The 23,586-nt window shown below is 33.5% G+C and overlaps 1 pseudogene across 1 annotated transcript; it reads left to right on the top strand.

Annotated features, from left to right (window-relative positions):
• The first annotated feature begins 11,133 nt into the window (after positions 1–11,133).
• On the top strand, positions 11,134–12,830 carry LOC149264079 (transcription factor MYB3-like; annotated as a pseudogene). Its single transcript, XR_016250029.1, has 3 exons — positions 11,134–11,328; positions 11,421–11,550; positions 11,807–12,830. The product of XR_016250029.1 is annotated as a transcription factor MYB3-like (transcript).
• Positions 12,831–23,586: the final 10,756 nt, after the last annotated feature.

The following is a 23,586-nucleotide window of genomic DNA, read 5'->3' as shown; positions in this document are numbered from 1 at the left end:
AGTGAGAAGGAGAATGGAAAAGGGGAGATGAAATACAAGAAAGAACAAATGTCTACAATGCAAGGAAAATAAGGGGAGGACTCACCTAGGGTATCTCTAGAACCCACTGAGAAAGAGGCAGCAGCTTCCTTCACTGCCCTAAGTAACCCTATCAAGCAAAGAGGGAAGAGAATGAGACAAAATCCATTGTACTTTAGTACAATAAAAAGTACAGGGATCAAGCAAGGAAAACCTCAGAGAAATTAAGGGGAAGGATCATCGGGACAAGCCTCTCCCAAGTCTCCTATCACTTATGTTAGGAGTTTTGTTACCAGATCTGCCTCATCCAAAGGAAAATGTCTCCTATAGGAGACACAAAAGGACCTACTGGAAGCAGAGACCATCCTACAGGAAACTCTGCTAAACCTATACGAAACTTAAAAATTGGACAAAGAAGGGATCATGTAGCAAGAAACAAAGAAGGAGGATCCAGAACTGAGGGAACCAAGGGGGTAGGATCATTCCATAGAAATTTGCAATCCCATTATTCTTTGAGCTTTAGAAAGAAAAGGCAAGAACACATAGGTGGATGTAAATTTCCAAATCTAAAGGACTGGAGGACATAGGTCACATGGAGGAGAAAGTAAAGGAGATCGGCAGAGAACTGAGTAGCCTAAAGAATAGAGAGGCAATGATGAAAGCTCAGTTGGAGGAAGAGAATTCATGGTTAAGGGGATAGCTACAAGAATGAGAGAATCAATTGGCATCCATGGTCAGTCTATCCTTAGAGGCAATCCAGTGTAGGATGCCAGCAAAGTCCTATGCATTGTATCTTAAGGAACAATGGTTGTAGTTCAAAATCAAAACTTTAGCACAAAGAGGCATTATGTGCTTCCAAGATTATAGACAATTCATTGATCTCTGTGATCAAAGCACCTTGGAGGATAGAGCTAAAATGTCTTAGTTTTACCTCCATAACTTGGCCTCGACTTATATGAACGTGTGGGATCCAAATTCAAAACTAGGGGACTTACAACTGATGGCTTTGGCATCATGGATGAATAATGAGGAAGAAAGGGCTGTAGAAATGAGGAAAGTAATGACAAGAGAAGAAATAGAACCCCTCATGATAAGAGTTGAGCAATCAAATCCAATGGTTGTCATAAACACCCATAAATTGATTGCAAATGATCTTCAACTTGCACCTTGGTACCTTGTTGCCCAAGAGCAGGCAATCACACGCTTTGACGACATGTTCAGGCTGTTAAGGGATGAGATCATGCAAGCTTGCCAAAGGATATGGAACATTTTTCCCTATAGCTTGAAAACCAGAGAGTCTCATTCTCCTTAGAGAATAAGAGAGGCACTGCACAGAACACCCATGTACAATAAAGCTCTCCAAAGACTCAAAGTCAATTAGATTGGTTTGAGACTCAGTCCACCATTGCTCTTAGGAATTTTGGAAGGAAGGAAGGAAGAGGAAGAACGAAAGCAGTGGGAGGATATAGAGAGGATGGTAGGATTCTATGCACAAGAAGAGGAAACTACAACAGAAGCATGGGATGTCATGGAGGCCACTAGAGCAATGAAAGACATGGATATAGATTGAGTTGCTCAGAGGATGATAAACACTTTCAATAGGGGGTTGATGATGAGCCTCATCATTGGTTAACTATATGGACCTTATTACACCTCCTAGCTTATTCAAATAAACTCTTCTCATAATTTCTTACATATTTTGATTATATTTTGGTTAATGAGAAGAGTCAAGGTGAGATATTATACCTAGTGGACTAATTTCCATTGATTGCAGGTTTTTGAGAGAAAATCATGAAAATTTTGGCTAATTAATGGCTAAAACTCGAATGAGACAAGGAGGAGAGATTGTAGGAGATAGATCTTCCTCATTTACTCCTCACTCATTTGAAGATTCCTCCATCAAATTACATTAACTCGTAGATACAAGCAGTCAAGTCATGAAGATCAAAAGGCAGTCGAGCCAGTGATCGTTAGAGAGCCAATTCATCTTGCGTTTAGGAGCTAAGCCTAATTATATTTAAGGAAGTCATTGGAGACTTTATTTGTATAAATAAGGAGGTCTAGAGCCTCATTAGGATTCAAATTTTGGATGTAAAAACACTAGGCATTTCTTAGTTCAAGACTTGTGGAAGACATTGTTATGTAATTTTCTAATCTGATAATGAGAATGAGCATTTCCTTGATCCAACACTGAGTTGACTCAGAGGCCTGAACCTCTTGGGTTAGGGCCTAAGCCTATGAGCAAAGGCTCATATTCTTGTACTTGTATTCTTAGTTGATTTCACAGATTAATGGTTGAATTGTCTTTAGCATTATTTCATTACAAGTAGTTGTGGATTTGATTAGTTTGCTTCCATTTGGGCATTGCTTCACTATTAGCTTAGGAATATAAAGGAATAACACACGTATGTTAGTAGGTGGATTGGGTCTCAATCCTCCCTTCAGGGACCATGGTTTGAGGAAAGAACTCCTATGCAACCCAAAAAGACAGAATTCTAGTTTCTCATGGAATTTAGGGTTTTATGTTACTTAGGCCAGCATTTTACTAGTTTTCAAGAATAGGATTTAGTTATCATTTCTACAATCTTCAGTCTTACATTAGATTTCATCAAGGTTTCATATTACCCTGCAAGTTTTCCCATGCATGAAGTAGGCAACTATCTCATGAAATTTTATTTTCCTTAGTTAATTGAAATCCTTCTTGTTTACATGATTTATGGATAAATGTCAATGATTGATTTAGTGCAGGATTTTCAGTAGTACATACATATTTCATGATCAACAACCCCATCCTAACCTCATCCATCCATGGTTATCACTTTCCTTCACTAAATCCCTCACTAAATTCATCATTCCACAAGAATACTTGTCCAAGCTTGTTGAGCAAATCCAACCATCTCACAACTCTTTTTTTGAGTTTTGAAGGAGTCCTAGGCACTTCCTTGCTTCATTTCACCCACTATTCACCTTCCATAAGCCTTACATGACCTTCCAAATCCCTTCTCTTGCTCTCAGTGTATCCAATAGGAATACAGGGGATCCTATAGGAGCATTAGCACATCCTATATGATGAATTAGGACATCCTGTAGGTTGACCTGTAATGGCCTGTTTTGAGGACAAATTGTGGAAAAAGCTCTTAGGAAGCGAGAAAAGGACCCTTACTTGCCTCCCAAGCCATTTGACAATCCACCATCGTCCCTAATCCACCTGCCACATCACCAAAAGAAGTTAGCTTTCACACATTCACACAAAAAAGACAAAAAGAAGAAAAGAGTCATTTTTTTCATTTACATGCACAACAGTAGAATGTTTGATGTTTCAAATTTCATGCCTAGGATAGTAGTATTTCACATATGATAATTTAGAATTCTCTTAAAACAAGGGCTCCTAGAAGTTAGATTACATGAATGGTGTGTTTAAGCATTTGATTTAAGTCTTTTTCCTTACTGCAGTAGACAAGATTTTTTTTAGTGTAGATTTCACTTTTTCCTCATTCGTAATCAAGCTTCTTCTGAATCAATAGAATTCTAGTTTGAAAAAACATAGTGGTCTATTGCTAGCTTAGCAGTGACAAAGAGTGAACCCATCACATTCACTTGTGTATACAACACTGTCACCTCCAATTTTGTATGAATCCTGGGTTGATAAAGTAAAGTTGGTAGCCCCTAGAGTTGCAACATTCTTGCTGCAATACTAGTGCTTATCACCAGGCCAAACGGCCACAAGTGAAAATATTGCTGATTATGTCAATCATGACACTTTGCTATTCTATGTTTTATGTAAATATTTTATTTTCAAAGAATCAATGCTATTTAGTCAAGATTCAACCAGTACAGTTGTGTCACTAGTGCACGTTGATATTTTTAATATGATGATTCACTGTAAAATCAAGAAAGGATATTTTATAAGGGGTTATCTTCCTGAGGCCCTATAAAAAATAGTTTATGATACAGAACAAGGGTTCCTAAGTTTGTTTCAATAAGCAAAGCTTTGAAATTTTCAATGACATGTATGCCATGTTGAATATTAATGAAATCTTTCGATGATTTCGGGTCACATGTTACTGTAGTGTGTATTTTATTGTGTTATTTGATATAACTTCAATCTTCTTTTAGAATAAATGTAATGGAATGTGTTGGATGTATTTTTGTTAAATGACATAATCATCTATGTCTCATGTTGATTTAATATTCCTATGACTAATAAAACTTGACTTCCTTAATATGCGCTCCATGTAGTTTAACATGTCATTTAAAAGTTTCTTTCATTTGTTTCATGTTTAAATCTAATGCATTGGATTCTTAATTTAAGCCATGTGTATTTAGTTTCATCCATTTATATTTCTTCTCTCCCATTCACTACAACAAATGATAAACTACATGTTCCCATGATGTTGACCACTACAGTTGGACCCTAATCCTTCTATGAGTATTATCTTGTTGCGATTCTTGTATTTCTCCTCTTAAATAAGGTTCTAAACCAATTTTTCCTTAAATGTGTTAAATATGGAGTGCAAAATAACAATGTTAGGAAATCCTATAGACACTTATCAAGATGTCCTACACACTAGTCTCTCCTCAACCCAGGGGCTGTCTCTAGGAGCTAGAACATGTTGAACATCAAATTCCAGGCCTATCACTAGAACATTAGTGGATGGAATATCCATTCATCCTATTATGATGCTTCAATCAATAAACAGATACTAGCACAACCACATTAGTAAATGTGGTTGATATACGTCAAAGGCGTTTATTAATCACATGCACAACAATATTAATAAATGTGGTTTACATCACCGAATGTTTATAATTTGATTATTATTATTAATTAATATTACTACTATTACTAATTAAAATTATTATTTAATAACATTATTAAATTAAATTAAATAACTTTATTAATTTAATTTAATTTAATGGCATTACTAATTAATAAATATTAATAATAATTCATCCATGAACTTTTATCTCATTCATTTTTAACTATTTCATTAAATAATTAATTAATTTAGTTAATAAATTTTTGATAAATTATTTTTGTATTAATGAATTTATTAAATAATTAGTCCATTCATTATTAATAATTAATTCACTCATAGTTAATTAATAAATAATAATAACAAATAACTAAATTTGATTAATATAAATAATATTTTTATATTTATATTGTTTTAGTAATATAAATATTGTTTTTATAAATAATTTATAATAAAAATATTTATTAATACATATATTATTTTTTAAATAATATTTAACCCAAAGACTAATATTAAAAACCCTATGAAAAAGATTATATCTTACGAATATGAACCCTTACATTAATTATTATTATTATTTTCCAATTTTAAGGTCACAACCAAGCCATACAACACATTGGTGTATGAGACCCTCTTGATTTTGGAAGAAGGGACCCACCTCCATGCAGTGATTTGACTGCCAAGTCTACGAAGATATACATATTCTACCCTCCTCTAGTTTTGAACCTAGCACCTCTTAGGAGAAAACACATGCTCTTAACCATTAGGACCACTCAAACTGTATAATATTATAAACTTAAGGGATTAATATTATAAACCAAAGGGATTTATACTAAAACCCATGGTACTATAAAATCAAGGGATGACCAACGTTGGACCATGGTTAACCATGGATGACTAAGGTTTTCACAATGTGACGTTGGACCAAGAGACAATCTTTGTCACAATGTGACTATCTTTATTGACCATGGTTGACCATGATTGAGAATGGTCAAATATGGGATGGATAAACCCAAGCAATATGGACCCTTAGATTGATAAATCCAATGGTTTAATAATATAAACCCACGAGATTATAAACCCTAGGGAATAATATTAAACCCAAGGGATAAATACTATAAACCCAAGGTGTATAAACCCTAAGATAAATATTATAAAACCTAAAATAAGCATGGTCTACCACGAATGATTTTCATATTGACACAATATTTGTTGTAATGCAACATTGGACTATGGTTGACCATGATTTATTTTCGTATTGAGACAACCTTTGGCACAATGTGACGTTCGAAAATGGTTGGGCATGGTTCACCATGGTTAGTTTTCGTATTGAGACAAACATTTTCACAATGCAACATTAGACCATGGTTGTCATAATGTGACGTTGGACCAAGAGACAATCTTTGTAATAACGTGACCATGGATATTGACCATGGTTGACCATGATTGACAATGGTTGTCACAATGTGATGTTGGAGCAAGAGATAATCTCTGTAACAACGTGACCATGGATATTGACCATGGCTGACCATGATTGAGCATGGTCAACCATGGGATTGATAAACCCAAGGGATATGAACCCTTAGATTGATAAATCCAAGGGATTGATAATACAAACCTGTGATATTTATTCTAAAATCCGAAGGTATTATAAACCCAAGGGAATAATATTAAACCAAATGGAAAAATATTATAAACCTAAGGTATTTAGACCCTAAGATAAATATAAAAAACCTAATAAATTGATACTAAAAAACCAAGGGAATATAAACCCAAAGGATTACAAAAATAGGGAATAATATTAAACCCAAGCAATAGATATTATAAACATAAGGTATATAAACCCTAAGATAAATGTTATAAACACTAAAATAAACATGGTTGACCATGGCTTATTTTCATATTGACAAAATCTTTCTCACAATGAGACGTTGGTCAATGGTTGACCATGGTTGATTTTGATATTGATACAAGGTTTGTCAGAATGTGATGTTGGACAATGATTGGCCATGGTAGATTTTCATTTTGTGACAATCATTGTCACAATGCAACATTGGACCATAGTTGACCATGGATCAACATGGTTGTCACAATGTGATTCTACACTAAGAGACAATCCTTATCACAATATGACCATGGTTATTGACCATGGCTGACCATCATTGAGCATGGTCAACCATGGGATTGATAAACCCAAGGGATATGAACACTTAGATTGATAAATCCAAGGGATTGATAATATAAGCCCACAGGATTAATTCTAAAACCCAAGGTATTATAAACCCAAGTGAACAATATTAAACCCAAGGGATTAATATTATAAACCCAAGGTATATAAACACTAATGTAAATATTATAAACCCAAGGGAGTAATAAACGCAAGGGATTAATACTAAAAACCTAAGGGAATAATATTAAACTGAAGTAATAAATATTATAAATTGAGGTATAAAACCCTAAGATAAATATTAAAACCCTAAAATAAACATGGTTGATCATGCTTGACACAATCACTGTCACAATGTGACATTGGACTATGGTTGACTGTAATTAGTTTTCATATTGAGACAACCTTTCGCTAAATGTAATGTTGGATAATGGTTGGACATGGTTGACCATGGTTTCTTTTCATATTGAGATAGCTTTTGTCAGAATGTGATGTTGGACCATGGTTGACCAAGGGTGACTAAGGTTGTCACAATGTGACATTGGACCAAGAGACAATCTTTGTCACAATGTGACCATGGTTATTAACCATGGTTGACCATGGTTGAGCATGGTAAACCATGTGATTGATAAATCCAAGGGATAAGAACCCTTAGATTGATAAATCTGATCGATTGATAACATAAACCAAAGGGAATAATATTAAACCCAAGAGATAAATATTTTAAACCCAAAGTGTATAAACCCTAAGATAAATATTATAAACCCTAAAATAAAGATGATTGACCATGGTTGACCATGATTCATTCTCATATTTACACAATTTTTGTCACAATGCAACGTTGGACTATGGTTGACCATGATTGATTTTGATATTAAAACAACCTATGACACAATGCAATGTTGGAAAATGGTTGGGCACGGTTGACCATGGTTGCTTTTCATATTAGGAGAATCTTTTTCACAATGTGACATTGGACCATGGTTGACGATGGATGACCATGGTTGTCACAATGTGACGTTGGACCAAGAGACAATCTTTGTCACAATGTGACCATGGTTGACCTCATTGAGCATGGTCAACCATGGGATTGATAAACCCAAGGGATATGAACCCTTAGATTAATAAATCCAAGGGATTGATAATATAAACCCACGGGATTAATTTAAAACTGCAAGGTATTATAAACCTAAGGGAATAATATTAAACCAAAATGATTAATATTATAAATCCAAGATATATAAACCCTAATATAAATATTATAAACCCAAGGGAATAATAAAACACAGGGATTAATACTAAAAACCTAAGGGATTAATATTAAACCGAAGGTATAAATATTATAAACCAAAGGTATATAAACCCTAAGATACATATTATAAACCCTAAAATAAACATGGTTGACCATGGTTGACCATGACTGATTTCTAGATTGACACAATATTTGTCACAATGCTACGTTGGACTATGGTGGGCCATGATTGATTTTCATATTGAGGCAACCTTTAGCACATGTGAGGTTCGACAATAGTTGGTCATGGTTGTCCATGGTTGATTTTCATATTGAGACAATCTTCGTCACAATGTGACATTAGAGCGTGGTTGACCATGGTTGTCATAGTGTGACATTAGAGCATGGTTGTCACAATGTGACGTTAGAGCATGGTTGTAACAATGTGACATTGGACCAAGAGACAATATTTGTCATAATGTGACCATGGTTGACCACGGTTGATTTTCATATTGACATAATCTTTGTCATAATGCGACATTGGACTATGGTTGACCATGATTGATTTTCATATTGAGGAAACCTTTGGAAAAATGCGATGTTGGATAATGGTTGCACATGGTTGACGATGGTTGATTTTCATATTGAGAAAATCTTTGTTAGAATGTGACATTGGACCATGGTTGACCATGAATGACCATGATTGTCATAATGTGACGTTGGACCAAGAGACAATCTTTGTCACAATGTGACCATAGTTGACCATGGTTGATTTACATATTGAGACAATCTTTAAAATAATGCGACGTTGGAACATGATTGAACATAGTTGATTTTTATATTGAGAGAATCCTTATAACAATGTGACATTGCTTGTTTTTCATATTGAGAGAATATTTGTTACAAAGTAACGTTGGATCGTGGTTGGTTATGATTATAAACCCAAGGGGTTTATATTAAACCCTAGGATCAATATTATAAACCATATCAATAATATAATACCATAGGAATATGAACCCTTAGATTGATAAACCCAAGGGATTGCTATTATAAACTGAAGGGATTAATTATAAAACTCCAAGGTATTATAATCCGAACAAAATAATATTAAACCCAACATATTAATATTATAAACACAAGGGATTAATTCTAAAAACCCAAGGGATTATAAACCTAAGGGAATAATATTAAACCCAAGTGATAAATATTATAAAGCCTAAAATAAATGTGGTTGACCATGGTCGACCACGATTGATTTTCATATTGACACAATCTTTATCACAATGCGATGTTGGACTATGCTTGACCATAATTGATTTTGATATTGAGACATCCTTTATGACAGTGCAACATTGGACAATGTTTGACCATGGTTTATTTTCATATCGAGACAATCTTTTTCAAAATGAGACCATGGTTATTGACCATGGCTGACCATGATTAACCATGATTGATGATTGTTAATTTTCATATTGAGACAATCTTTGTCACAATGCAGTGTTGGAACATGGTCGATGATGGTTGATTTCCATATTAAAATAATCTTTGTGAGAATTAATAAAAATAAAACACATTATCATTCATCGATAATACTTTAGATACCATATTTAAGAAAAAAACTTGAAATCCAATATTTCATTATCAAAACTAAATATATAATAGATATATAAATAAAATAAAATAAATTTATATATTAATAATAAGTTAATATTAACAAAAACATAATAATTTATATTTTATTTCTTTATATTTAAGTATTTTATAATGTTTAAGGATATAAACCATAAATTCAGTAAGTAATTTATCTTTTAATTACATGTGGATTAAATATATATATGTAACTTATTTGCTAAATTTACACAACTTCAATGTAATCAATTCCATTTGTTCTAAACACAGAATATGTACTCATCTTAACACTACTCAACTCTTATACATCAGATAAGTTCCATTACCATGTTTACTCAAATAACTAGCTAATATATTTAAATTAAATAACATTTATATACCAGCATCAATGGATCTCTATGTAAATTTTGATCATATTATAAGTCTCCTTTTTATATATAGTTATACAACAATGGATCTCTATGTAAATTTATCACATTATAAGTCCCCTTTTTATATATAGTTATACAACTTGTTGCTAGATTTTTTGTGCTGGTTAATTTATTATTAAAACATGTAATGAAAACTTTATATTAACTTTTTTTATAACAATATAAACACAATATAAATATATATATATATTAAAAAAATTTATATTCAAATCTATGTTATTCAAATCAACTCTTTGCCCTCAGAGTACTACAGTCGTTGATAACGATTCACACGAAGCATATGTTCAACCTACTCCCTATCATAAGTTGACATAGGAACGCATTTGGTTGGTTATTAAATAGTCACGTCCCTCGAATACTAGCCTCTCTCACTGCCCACACAAAATATTAGTGATGGATTCATGTTCACATTAAATTTGATGGCCAAAATGTTATCATCAATAATATAAACATTTCTATTAATAATCTGTTTATGATTTTGATTTTGATGATAGTTGTTTCTTTTTCCATGGCTTTTCAACCAGTCATTTAAAATCTTAAAACGATGGTTTTGTATTTTTCAATGCAACCATGAGAATTAAAATCTTAAAACGATGGTTTTGTATTTTTCAATGCAACCATGAGAATTAAAATCTAAAACGATGGTTTTGTATTTTCCGAATTTACGACGATGCCAGATATGTTTGAAAATATGCCACGATAGTAGATACCCATATGATTTCCAATATTATTAGAAAATCTGATCTTTTGGAAAGGTGCCTTAATAATATTGCGCGTGGACTTATAGGGACAGGGGTGCCTGTCCAAGTCATAGGCTGGAACCCCGAAGTAGTCACATGGTCATCACTGGCATTTTGAGCCGAGAGAATTGTGCTTTCTATATATACATTCAACCGCCATCCAAGCGAGGAGGCCAGAGGAGATCATCAGCTCTGTGGAATTACAGGCGAAGAATATTCAAGATGGGTAGATCTCCCCGCTGCTCAAAAGAAGGCCTCAACCGAGGCGCCTGGATGAAAACGGAGGATATGATTCTCTCAGACTACATCCGAAATCATGGAGATGGTGAATGGAGACTTCTTCCTCAAAAAGCAGGTGAATCTCAACAAATATATAACAGTACTTTATGAATGTAGATGCAAATGTGTATTGAAAGTTTAAACAACTGAAGATATTTTGTTTTGCAGGTCTTAAGCGGTGTGGAAAGAGTTGTAGATTACGTTGGACAAACTATCTCCGTCCCAACATTAAACGCGGGAACATTTCCGCCGATGAAGAGGACCTCATTGTTCCGCTGCATCGCCTTCTGGGCAATCGGTATGGGGAAAATCGGTGAACAATGATTTATGGGTTTTTCAGTTGGGAGAGGGTATAGGTTCAAATTTTGGTAAATATAGAACATGAAGGATCATGTTTTCATAGATATAGAACTGCGAGTTGTTTGAACTTGGAAACTTAGTATCGTGAAGGTGGACCTTGGTAATTGATTCCTCAAGTAGGAGGATTGGAATGTTTACATAGAATTTCAAACGATGAGTGCGATGTAAGTAAATATATAAATGGATGCCTGCAGGTGGTCACTGATAGCTGGACGACTGCCTGGGCGAACAGATAACGAGATCAAGAACTACTGGAACACTCGTCTGAGCAAGAAGCAGCTGCCAACAAACGAGTCTCAACCCAATTTGAGAACGCTAAATCTGAAGAAAAGCTCAGAACCTCCTTCTGCCCTACATGATCATTTGCTCAAAACCATCCCCGTCAAAACAACGGCGGTGCGATACTCTGACATGGTAAGACCAAATCGTTGCAACGGTTATGGCCGGAGTAATTCTAATTCAAACGAAGTCTTCAAATTATGCAACGCTAAAGAAAGTACAATTTGCTCACTGTCATGCTTCGAGTTACCGGTGAATGATTCCATTACACATGATTGTTCGGCGCGCACTGCCTTCGGGAGGGCAGATGTCAAACCTCTTGAAATAGAATCCGGAAACTCCATCTGTTCTATGTGGAATGTAGCAGATCAGATATCCCTAGATTCACATTATTTTGGAGGAGACTCGGCTACTTTATCCGAGTGTTTGTCGAATCTGAACGATCTATCCTCTCCCGACTGCAGTCTTTTTCTCCTCTCCATCTGACTGCCTGACCTATTTTGGGCTTCAAGAGTTCAACGGGGAATCAGCATTAGCTGCAGAGACGAACAAGTTTGAATATATGCTCTCTGATCCAAGCCATATGCAGAGCATTAACAACTTTATGGTCTCTGATGATCAAATAATGGATAAAATCGAGCATAACTAACAATCCGCAAATATGATTCATGAACTCTATTGTTTAGAGAAATCAGCTGACGGCCGCCGAGTTTGATCCGTTGGAATCCAAAGATGCAAGATGTACGCCAGAAAAGGTACAGGCCAATTTGCTCTGGAAGACCCCATCCTCATCCCTTATGAAATATAATGGATTTAATATTTTATTTGAAAGGTTATGAAAATAAATACAACTATGCCAGTCTAACTTGCACACATGCCAGTCTAGCTTGCACACATGTCACAGACGCTTTCAATTTCAAGCTTTTATGTCACATCACAGTGGAAATTCGGATGAATGAGGGGCTCTGCTGGATTATTGGCCTGAAATTAGTCCTATTAAAACGACCATTCAGCGATAATAAAGTACCTCGACAGAATCGTATGTTCGAGCGCATGGTATACTTTGGAGCATAGCTACCAAATTCGTCCGTATCGGACAAAAAAATACGGAAATTCGGGAATTCGATTCGTACATCGAATAATTCGATGAAAATTCGATTCGGTTCGTGTAGCTTCGTTTAGAGTTAGTTTGCGTAGCTTTATGGTTTTGAGTTTATCTCAAGGATTTATTAATTTGGTGTCTGAGAATTTAAAATAGTACAAAATAGATAGCTGCGGGATCGGAGGCAGGAAATGGAAAGTTTGCAAGATTAATTTGGTGTCTGAGAATTTAAAATAGTACAAAATAGATAGCTGCGGGATCGGAGGCAGGAAATGGAAAGTTTGCAAGATTGAGAAAAGAGTTGTAAATTTCAGTATGGTTTTAAAGAGTTTAAAAAGCTGAAAAAACGAAATAAGGAAAGAAATAATTTGAGCAAAATCTTGAAAATATAGCTGTGGGCAGGTAGGAAATGGAAAGGTTATCCGATTGAGAAAATTTCGAGTTTTAAATTTCAGTGTTGTGTTAAAGATGTTAAAAAACCGAGATCATAAAAGTAAGAAATAATTTGAGAAAATTTTGAACAGTAATTTTTATAAAAAATAATTGATATTTTAAATATTATGAAAAAAATAATAATTGATATTTTAAATATTATGAAAAAAATTTAGGAGCAAAATCTTGAAGAGATAGCAGCCCGATTGCACGTAGGAAATGGAATTTTAAATTTTAGTGTTATCTTAAAGAGTTTAAAACGTTGAGATAATAGAAAAAGAAATAATTTGAGAAAATCTTGAAGAGTAAGTGAAGAGTAAATTTTATAATAATTAATTGTTTTTTAGATATTATAAAAATAAGTTTTCAATATTTCATTTTTAAATATGTATTAATTATAAAAGATTTTAGATGAAATTTGAAATTAAAGAATGATAGCTTTGAGTTTTAAATATTATTTTTTTAAATAAATATTAATTATAAAAAGATTTTAGATCGGATTTGAAATTAGGAGGGAATTTTGAATTTTAAAACAGAGATAGATTTTGGATTGAAGATAAGTGTGGTTTAGTTTTGGTAGGTAAAGACTAATTTTAAAATTGTTTATATTGACTAAAATTATTTAAATATCAAAATGAATGGGAAGAAAATGACAAGACATTATTGTTATAAGAAAAAGAGTATGTATATTTAAATGCTTAAGATATATACTCTCGAATTTTTTCCGAATTGAAATTTTTCCATCCGAATTTTTATCGTATCGTATCGAATTCGAATCCGAATTCAAATTCGAACTTGGTAACTATGCTTTGGAGTTGTATTTAGGGGGATTTTTTTGGTGTTGGAATTTGATTGTAAATATGAATTCACTATCCTAAACAAATTTTAGGGTATTTACATTATGCAAGAATTATGCACTAAATTTGTGATTTTAATAAATTGTTGCCCAGTTTTAAAAAAATCAGACAACAAAAACCCATAAAAAAAAAATTCAAAAAATCAGACTAAAAATAAGTAAATTCGAATCAATGCTCCAAATTCCGATGTTCACTCATCTTCGGATTACCATATTATTTAAATCAAACACGTTTTGAAGGGTTAGTGGTACATTAAATATGATACGAAACATGGAAAGCGAAATTTCACCAGAAAAAGTTTGACAATTTTTCATAGTATGGTAAACCATGAATCATGAATCTTTCTAGAACATTGTTTAATCTTTCTAGAATATTGAAGTAAAACAAAATTGAGTGATTCTTATTAAGTAAAAAACTAGCACAATCCATATACACAGACAGCTTCATATTCACTATTAATAACTATATAATAATTAAAAAATATTATTAGAATAAAATAATAATAATAATAATAATAATAATTATTATAATTAATAATAATTATTAATTTATATTTATTATTAATTAATATTTAATATTATTTAATTTTAAATTGTTTAATGTTAATGATAATTAATATTAATGAATAATTAGAGTAATATTAATTATTAATAATAAATATATCAGTGTTTTAGATTAATCATTGGTTGGTTCGAAACTTCTACCACAAAAATTTATATCTACATTATAGATCACAAAAGTCTTAGATTTAATATTAATAATAAATTTAATAATAATTATTTAAAAATGATTACAATAATTTTTAGTTAACAATATTTAAAGATTAATTATTATTGTTAGTTAAAGATACCTATTGTTAATTAAAAATTATTATAATCATTTTAAATATTTATTATTATTAATACATAATTATGGTTCTTAGGATTATTATTATTATTACCTTATATTACTATTATTATCAATTAATATTATTATTATATAATTAAATTAAAATTAAATAATATTAATTAAAATTAAATATTAAATAATTAAAATATTATACTTTAGGTATACGAATCCTTAGATTAATAATTAATTAAAAAATATTAATTCTAAAACCTTAAAGGATTATAAACATAAAGGAATAATATTAAACCCAAGGGATTAACATTATAAACCCAAGGTATATAAACTCTAAAATAAAGATGGTTGAGCATGGTTGATTTTCTCAATATGAAAATATTATTATCTTGGGTTTATAATCCCTTGGGGTTTTAAAATTTTCGACCATGGTTGATTTTCATATTGAGAAAATATTGATCAAAATTTGATGTTGGACCATTGTTGACCATGATTATAAACCCAATAGATTTAAATTAAACACAATGATTAATATTATAAACCCTATTAATAATATTATAACCTATGAATATGAACCCTTAGATTAATAAATGCAAGGGACTAATATTATAAACCCAAGGTATATAAAACCTATGATAAATATTGTAAATCCTAAAATAAAAATGGTTGATGATGGTTGGCTATGGTTGACCATAGTTGATTTTTATATTGATACAATCTTTGTCACAATGTGATGTTGGACCATGGTTGACCATGGTTGCCCACATATTGAGAAAATCTTTGTCACAATGTGAATACAATCTTGAAAGTCTCTTGGAAGTATGGGAATACAATATTTAAGGTCCATAACAACATCCAAACATTGTAACATCTGAACATGAATTTGAAATATTTACTCTTGAAAGTGTCTTGAAAGTATGCTAATACAATATTTAAGGTCCATAACAACAACTAAAGATTACAACATCTCAACATTAATTTAAAAAAAAAATATTGTTGCTTAAAAATGTAATTGGATGCTTTTCATTGTTACTATCAAATTTAATGACCAATCTCTCACAAATTATCGACTTGTGTTGTTTGTGATACATTAAAGTCCAGGTAAGCTTGGATGGCTTCAAGTGATTATGGAAATACCTCTTATATTTGGAATTGGTAAACAAGAACTATACCACTCCTTTCACTTAATAACAAAATGGAGTTATAGAAAGGAGTAATAAGATAATTATGGAGATAAAAATGTGAATGTCCTAAAGGTAGGATGTACCATATCAATACTATGTAAGGAGAAGTAAATATCGTGGCCTACATTGATAACAAATTTCCTTGTAAAGATTTGAAAAATATCATTCTTAAGGAGTTCTAGTAAGGTAGAAAATCTTTGGTAGTCATTTTCATGATTATATTTGCATTTCTTTCAAAAATATTCCTAAGAAAAAGAGAGGTATTTTTTTATGAAAAAGCAAGGTGTATATGTTTGGTTACTATAGTATATTGACTACTAGATGTCTTCGCTACAATGATAAGAGATGTCGTCGTAGATAGAAAAATACCATTCTTCTCTAATTGGGAAGGCCAACAAGAGATACCAAAGTGGTACAATAACATGATGTATGATGTTTGCAAGGATTAATTACCCAAAGGAATGAAGGGTTGATCTACATTATCATGGGAACAGATTGTGTAAAGTAGTAAGGAAGTGATACTTTCTTTGATTTATGTTAATATGTAGGTATTTTCACCTACCATATTTGTCAAATGCGAAGGAAAATCTAGATGGGAAGCTTCCATCAAGCGAAAAGATGTGCTAGATAAAAATGTAACTTGGGTATTTTTTATATTATCTTTACTGAGAAAATATATTGGCAATAAATAGATTTTTAATATTAAATTATGTTGATATACATAGATATTTTATTGTTACCAATATATATTAATGTGTGGAAAATGTATACTATGAAGAAATTGTTTCCCTAATTATCTTTAGAGTGACCAATTCTCTCTTCTCCTCACTGTCATCAACTCGTGCTCGAGTTTCAACAATACCATAGAAAATATGTGAATCAATACTACCCGAACTGATCAGCTGCGACATCGAGTTATGTCATGATATTTTGAATATGCCTAATAGAAAAGGGTGTGAATCGGGCATAACAGAGTCATTGGATAGTCTTAAATTACATTTCATGTGACATTACCTTGGAGAAAATGGCTAAACTTGTGAAGTATCATCGGTTGATCTTTTGACATTCTATTGGTTTAGCTTCATAGGGTATGAATCTCTTTGCTAGTTCTACATAGAATTCAAAGCAACAATGGCTTCATTTAGGGAATTATTGATATCATGTTTATTAATGTAAGTGTGTTCTACAGAATTGCAATAGATTATCCACTAGTAGTGAGACAAGGGAACCCAAGGTAGAGTGGAATTGAGACAAAAGAGTTAGAAATAGGAGGTTGAATTCATTTCTTGGGAAGTTGGAAGGGGAGGGACCAACGGTGTATTAATTTGACCTCCACTTACATAGTTCTTCGAATTATGAAAATTTTCCTTGCAAATCATTAACATAGATTGTAGATGGAAACAACGCCCAATTAACCACTTGGATGGACTCGATGAACCTACAATCATAATAAGTTCGGCGGATATGAATGATTAATGACCCAACACCCCTTAACTATTTATAACCACATACTTAATGAACTCCGCATCCTATTAATAAACACCCAGTAAATGAACTCCATATTATAAGGCCAATCAAAACTTGACAAATTTTTTCAAAATTTTGAATGTGTATATTTTAAAAAGTTGAAATAAAAAATTTAAACAAAAATTGTATTAATCAAATTTTAGGGTAAAATGCAAAAAGTAAAACGATGAAACTAACATAATCTTCCTTCCATGTGTGTCTCCTTTTCTTTGACCAAAAAACATGATGAGGGTAGTCTGCTTATTCAAGTTAGTGAATCTCTTGATGTAATAGAGAAGGAAGGAATAGGAGGATAAGGTGAAAGAGTCGTGCATGTTGGTGTTTCACATGCACAAAGAGTTTAATGGCAGATAATTGGGAGGCGTACGTTTCTACTACAGTTCCCATGGAGGGTGTGGCTTTTGTAAGATGCATCGCTATAGATTTATGAAGATAAAGAACAGATCAGTTAACTTTTCGTTACTCATTGTGAAGAAGTTTAACAAATATGATTGGCATGTTCAGAGCTATTATGACAAGTTCATTGATTATAAGGAAGGGACATTGGCATGGATCATAATTCTGGAAGCGGATTGCCTTCGTAAAAGTTTAAAGTTATATTTTATCTATGCACCACTACATACAAGGGGGTTTTTAAGACAATATTTAAAACAATTTCTAAGTAAATTGTCTTAACTTGAGACAAAAAATAAACTGGAAGTTGTTTTAAATAGTCTTAAAGTGGGTGCCTCAAATTGTTGTCTTAAAAAATTGTCTCTATAAATACAATATTGCTTGTGTTCTATATTGTCTTTATAGAGACAAATTTTTAAGACAGTAATTTGAGACACCCACTTAAAGACAATTTCCAATTTTTTTTTTGTCTCAAGTTAAGATAATTTACTTTCAAGAGACAATAACTATGATTAAAAATATGTTGTCTCTATGGAGACAATATGTCTTAAATCCCAATTATTGTATTTATAGATACAATATGTCTTTAATCCCAGTTATTCTCTCTACAGAGAAAATAAAAAAATCTCTTTAGAAACAAAATATAGAATATGAATCTTTTTATTTCTTCAGTGATTAATTCATGTTAGGGCACGATGGAATTGAACCACCAACCTCCTTCTTGCAAAGCAGTTTCTCTTCCATTGAGATAGCACCCTTTAAAGAAATGTGTTGAATGAATTCAACTCAAAGAAAAAATTCATCTTCAAATGCAAGATAGAAATCACATCCCATGCCTTTTTCAGAATCAAACATTAACAAATCCGGTGGAAGATTCTGAAATGAAAATGCCATCAAAGGTGATTACTCTTCTTCTAAGTGGTCAATATCACAGCCTTCAAAACTTAATGGACTATAGTTTCTCAAATTTGATAGTCATATGGATGGTAGATAGATATCAGGTCTCAAATTCAACTCAAATTAGTGACCTAAATTTTGTAGGTTAGTGTTTCAGTGGTGTTAAAGCTTATCCAAATTTTATGCACTAACATGGATCTGTAATATCTAAGATTGACCATCCAGTTGTCACTCTTAGTTTTTGTTCTAAAGTTTTCGAAATGCATGTTCCAATACCTATACATATTTCAGATACGTATAGATACAGGTACAAGAGGTAGGGGGGAGTGGATTGTCTTAAACAACAAGTGAAACTGTGAACTTAATTATGCTCAAGGGTTAGGCATATCAAAAAAAAAATGCTGAAGCAATTTCCCTATATCAAGGTTTTCTTATCCTTGAAGCAAATTTTTTCTCATCACATGTTTTTTTTTGTCTTGATAAATGATTCAACAATTTCTTTCTTTAGGTCTGGCAAGGGGCTAAGACAGAAGTGCCCCTTGTCATTGCTACTCTTCCTCACTATGGCTGAAGGTTTGAGTAGGCCTTTATTGGAGGCAAAGAAAACAAACTCATTCAAGGGTATTAAGATTGGAGGTTTCTTATATTTATCATAAAATATAGATTGCCAACTCCCTCTAATTGATCATCTCACTTGAGTCTACCATGCAATAAAGGTCAAGTGAAGTAATAATACAATATTTTAAGAACACTAATGAGGATCATCAATAGGTAAACTATATGGGTCACAATGCCACTCTCCAACTTATTGAATTGAGTTTTCTCACATTTATTTACATATTTTGTTATATTTTGCTTAGTGAGAAGGGTGAAGGTGAGTTACTATGTCATATGGCTTAATATGTATTAAATGCAGGAGTTGGAGTAGTTGTGGATTGACTTAAGTGCAGGAACTTGAAGTGGGCAAGCAAGAGAGATTTTAGGAGATTGGTATCCCTCCTTAACTCCTCAAATCATTCGAAGATTCCTCCACCATTCCTCATTGGCTCAAAGTTACTAGCAGCCAAGTACGTCGTGTTAGCCAAGGCAATGACAATTAAGAAAGAGTCATTCTCGAATTAGGGGGCCAAGTCTCCCTATTTTCTAGGGAGTTGTTGGGAGCTCTATTTTTGTATAAATAGGAGAGTCAAGGTACTCATTAGGATTTGATTTTTTGTTGTAGCCAAGAGGCCATTTTGAGCTAAAACACTTTGATTGTTATTGTTGTGATGTACTTGAAATTTTTATGATAATGAGAAATTATGTTTTGATCCATCACTGAGTTGACTTAGAGAGATGAAGCTCTTTGGTTAGGGCCTGTCCCTAGCATCAAAATTTTCTCTTTTTGTATATGTATTCTTATATTAGAATGATAGTTAGTTGTTCAAGTTTATTTATGTTTTGTTTAGCTTAACAAGTATTTGAATTATTTCTTAACCTAGTTTCCATTAGTTTGAAGAGGTAGATTGGTGGTGTAGTAGTGAAGAAAAGTACTTTAAAAAACACTTTGACAATTGCCTCTATCTCATCTCCCTCATGGGATCATTATTAGAGGTCCCCACTCTCACAACCAAAAAAATAGAGTCTGTCTTTTGGTCATTGCATAGCCTAGGGTTCATTCTTAGCTAGATCATTGTTTGTGATTTCTTGGAATAACCTGTAGTTGTTATCTTGTTTACTTATTTTTGTTATATCTTAAAAGGCATTCCATTTCATAGATCTAGTCCTTAAGAATAGATAGATCAACTTTCTCAAATTCAATTCGTATTTCCCATGTTGACATGTAATGATGCATAAATGAAAAGAAAAATGGTTTTTGTTGCAGGGATTGTTGATTTGCAGGAAGGGACTCATCCAACCAGCTTCACCTAGGTCCTCACCACCTTCTGTTGAGGCATACTAGCCCATAGTCTGAACCCCTATTTTGCAGCCACCTTGGGCAAATCCAACCTCCTTGGAGTGCTGAGATTAGCCTTGGCAATGTGCACCTTCCCTACACCTTTTACCATTATCACACACCTTACCAAAACCTCATTTCATTATTCTTGCCCTCTAAAACCCTTCAGCTACCCTCCTATAGAAATCCAGGACACCCTATAGCAGATTAGGACATCCTGTAGCAGTTCCTTGTAGCAACTACACAATCTCCTGCAGCAGACTGTTTGACCATGTTCTGACTAGAAATAGTAGGATATATTAGGATAAGAGTAGGTTAGGTCCTCATCTTGGATTCCATGCCCATTGGTGCTACCTAGGATAGCCTTCCCATTCACTTTCCTCCTACAAGATCAGATAGAGTAACATAGCATTTATATTTCTCAATTTAGCAATTAAAAGACTCTTTTTCTACAAATGTAAAATGAGATAGTTAGCGTCTTGTTGTACCAGCTACAACCACCCTCGAAAATTTTTCCTTAGCCCATTTTGGAGACTCCCTACCAACCTTTCACAGCACATTGTCTTTCTTCATTAAGTACAAAAGCTTTAGCATTTTTCATGCACAAAGGCAGCTTGTCGAGCACAACTTGATGCATTCCCCTGACAGGCTATTCACCTGGACTTGGTCTAGCTGCAAGTTGAGAATCTTCCCTAAGAAAATTGCGCATTTCTGGGGGGGGAAGCAGCCTTCCCTCCAGAAATTTAGCAATTTTTGTCTGGCAACTTACTGGGCTCCAGAAATGCGCAATTCTGTCAGCCAACATTGCAAGTAGAAATTGCACAAATTTCCCTAGCAGGGTTTCTCAGCCCATAATTTGCGCAAATCTGGGTAGCAGTCAGCTGCTCTACCCAGAAATTGTACAAACCTCCCTGGAAGTCAGCCCAGCTCCCAGCTAGAAATGTGCATTTTTCTCTAGTAGTTGAGCAGCTGCATGCATGAGCAGTCTAGTTGACCAGTTCCACCCGGGACCAAGGAAACTTGACTTGCATGCATGCATGACTTACTTTTTCCCAGAATAACAAAAGGAAACATGTAAAAGGCATCCCATGGTTCAGGGAACTATTTTTAGCATCCGAAGGTTACATGCAAGGATCACTTCAGAAACCTCCCACCAAGTGTCGCTTTCGCTAGATTTATGGCATCTGCGTTAGAACTTAGATGTTATCAAAAACTCGTCAATTGGACAATGCAAATCTCATTCCTCACATCAACCTTACAGCTCTAACATCCCAAATCACATCTAGGAATTATCGGCACATTCAGCTCAACTATTTTGGGGTAAGCCCGCTTTTCATGCCTTGTGTTGCATTTCTATCGCTTTTGTGTTTTCACTTGTATGAATATTGTTTGCTTGATTTATTTGAATGCTTGCTGTCGATTACATGTATACTAGCTTTTCCTAACACTGTTTCTGTTTTCGTTGTTATCTCACTGCTGTAGCATGCATGAAACTATTTTTTACGAACGGTCGGTGATTTGGTGACTCGCCTCACCCAAATGCATGTTGATCTATCTACTAAATATTTCATTCATGTTTACATGCACTGTCAATAACTTCTACTTTCACTAACTGTTGCCATGCATCCACTGTCATATTTGCTTTTAGTTTCCCATCAGCGAGTCAAACCAACCTTGGTCTAGACTCTACCTTCACTGGGACAACATTACGTAATTTGGGGAAGGAAGGCTCTATGTTCCTCTCCATAAATGCGCATTTTTTCTGCGTCACTATCCTTTAGGACTGTTTCGTGCATTTCTAAGGGACAGTGACACCTCGCCTATAAAATTACGTAATGCAGTCACTAAGCCTACATCTATTGCCAGCTGAGATTACGCATTACAAAAATTCCAGTAGTTAACCGCCATACTGGACTATGTATTTCGCAATTCCAGCAGTCATCCAATCTCCCGGTAGCCTAGACTGTGACTCTTGTAGTATTGGCAGCTAGTCTCTCAACCTCTCAGTCGAAATTGCGCAACCTTCATGATCAATCACACAAGTATGTTAAAAGTCAGTGCTCAAGTTCATCTTGGATTTCGACTAAAAAATTTCTTGTCATAAGTGTTGCCATGTCTCCAGGTATTGTAGGTGTTCGTCTGCCTCTTAGTAGTGTAGGTATAATGGTTTCCAACAGGGCAGATTGAAAGACACCATTCAGAGCACACTTAGAGATGCAGTCAATCAAATATCTATGAGATTGACTACTCACGAAGATATCAAGTTGTTCATAGACAAGAACATCAAGATATCACAACGAGGAACATCATGAAAAGTAGTTGAAGACAACATACCAAACACAGCCAATGCAACAAACACAATGAATGTAGCGAATACAGCGAACACAAAAAATGCAGTAAATGCAAGGAATGCAACAAATGCAGTGAATGCAACAGGAAGGTTGATGACAGCACAGAGGCAGAACAAAGTTGCAAGATCAAGCAGATCCACTAATGATGAAAGAAACTTTGGAGACTCAGGCTATGA

The sequence above is a fragment of the Pinus tabuliformis genome, chromosome 6 (assembly GCF_031772625.1).
Source record: "Pinus tabuliformis cultivar Carrire ecotype Pingquan chromosome 6, CPIR1, whole genome shotgun sequence".
Classification (NCBI taxonomy): domain Eukaryota; kingdom Viridiplantae; phylum Streptophyta; class Pinopsida; order Pinales; family Pinaceae; genus Pinus; species Pinus tabuliformis.
The sequence above is the reverse complement of the archived record's forward strand: the minus strand, read 5'-3'. Positions and strand labels throughout refer to the sequence as shown.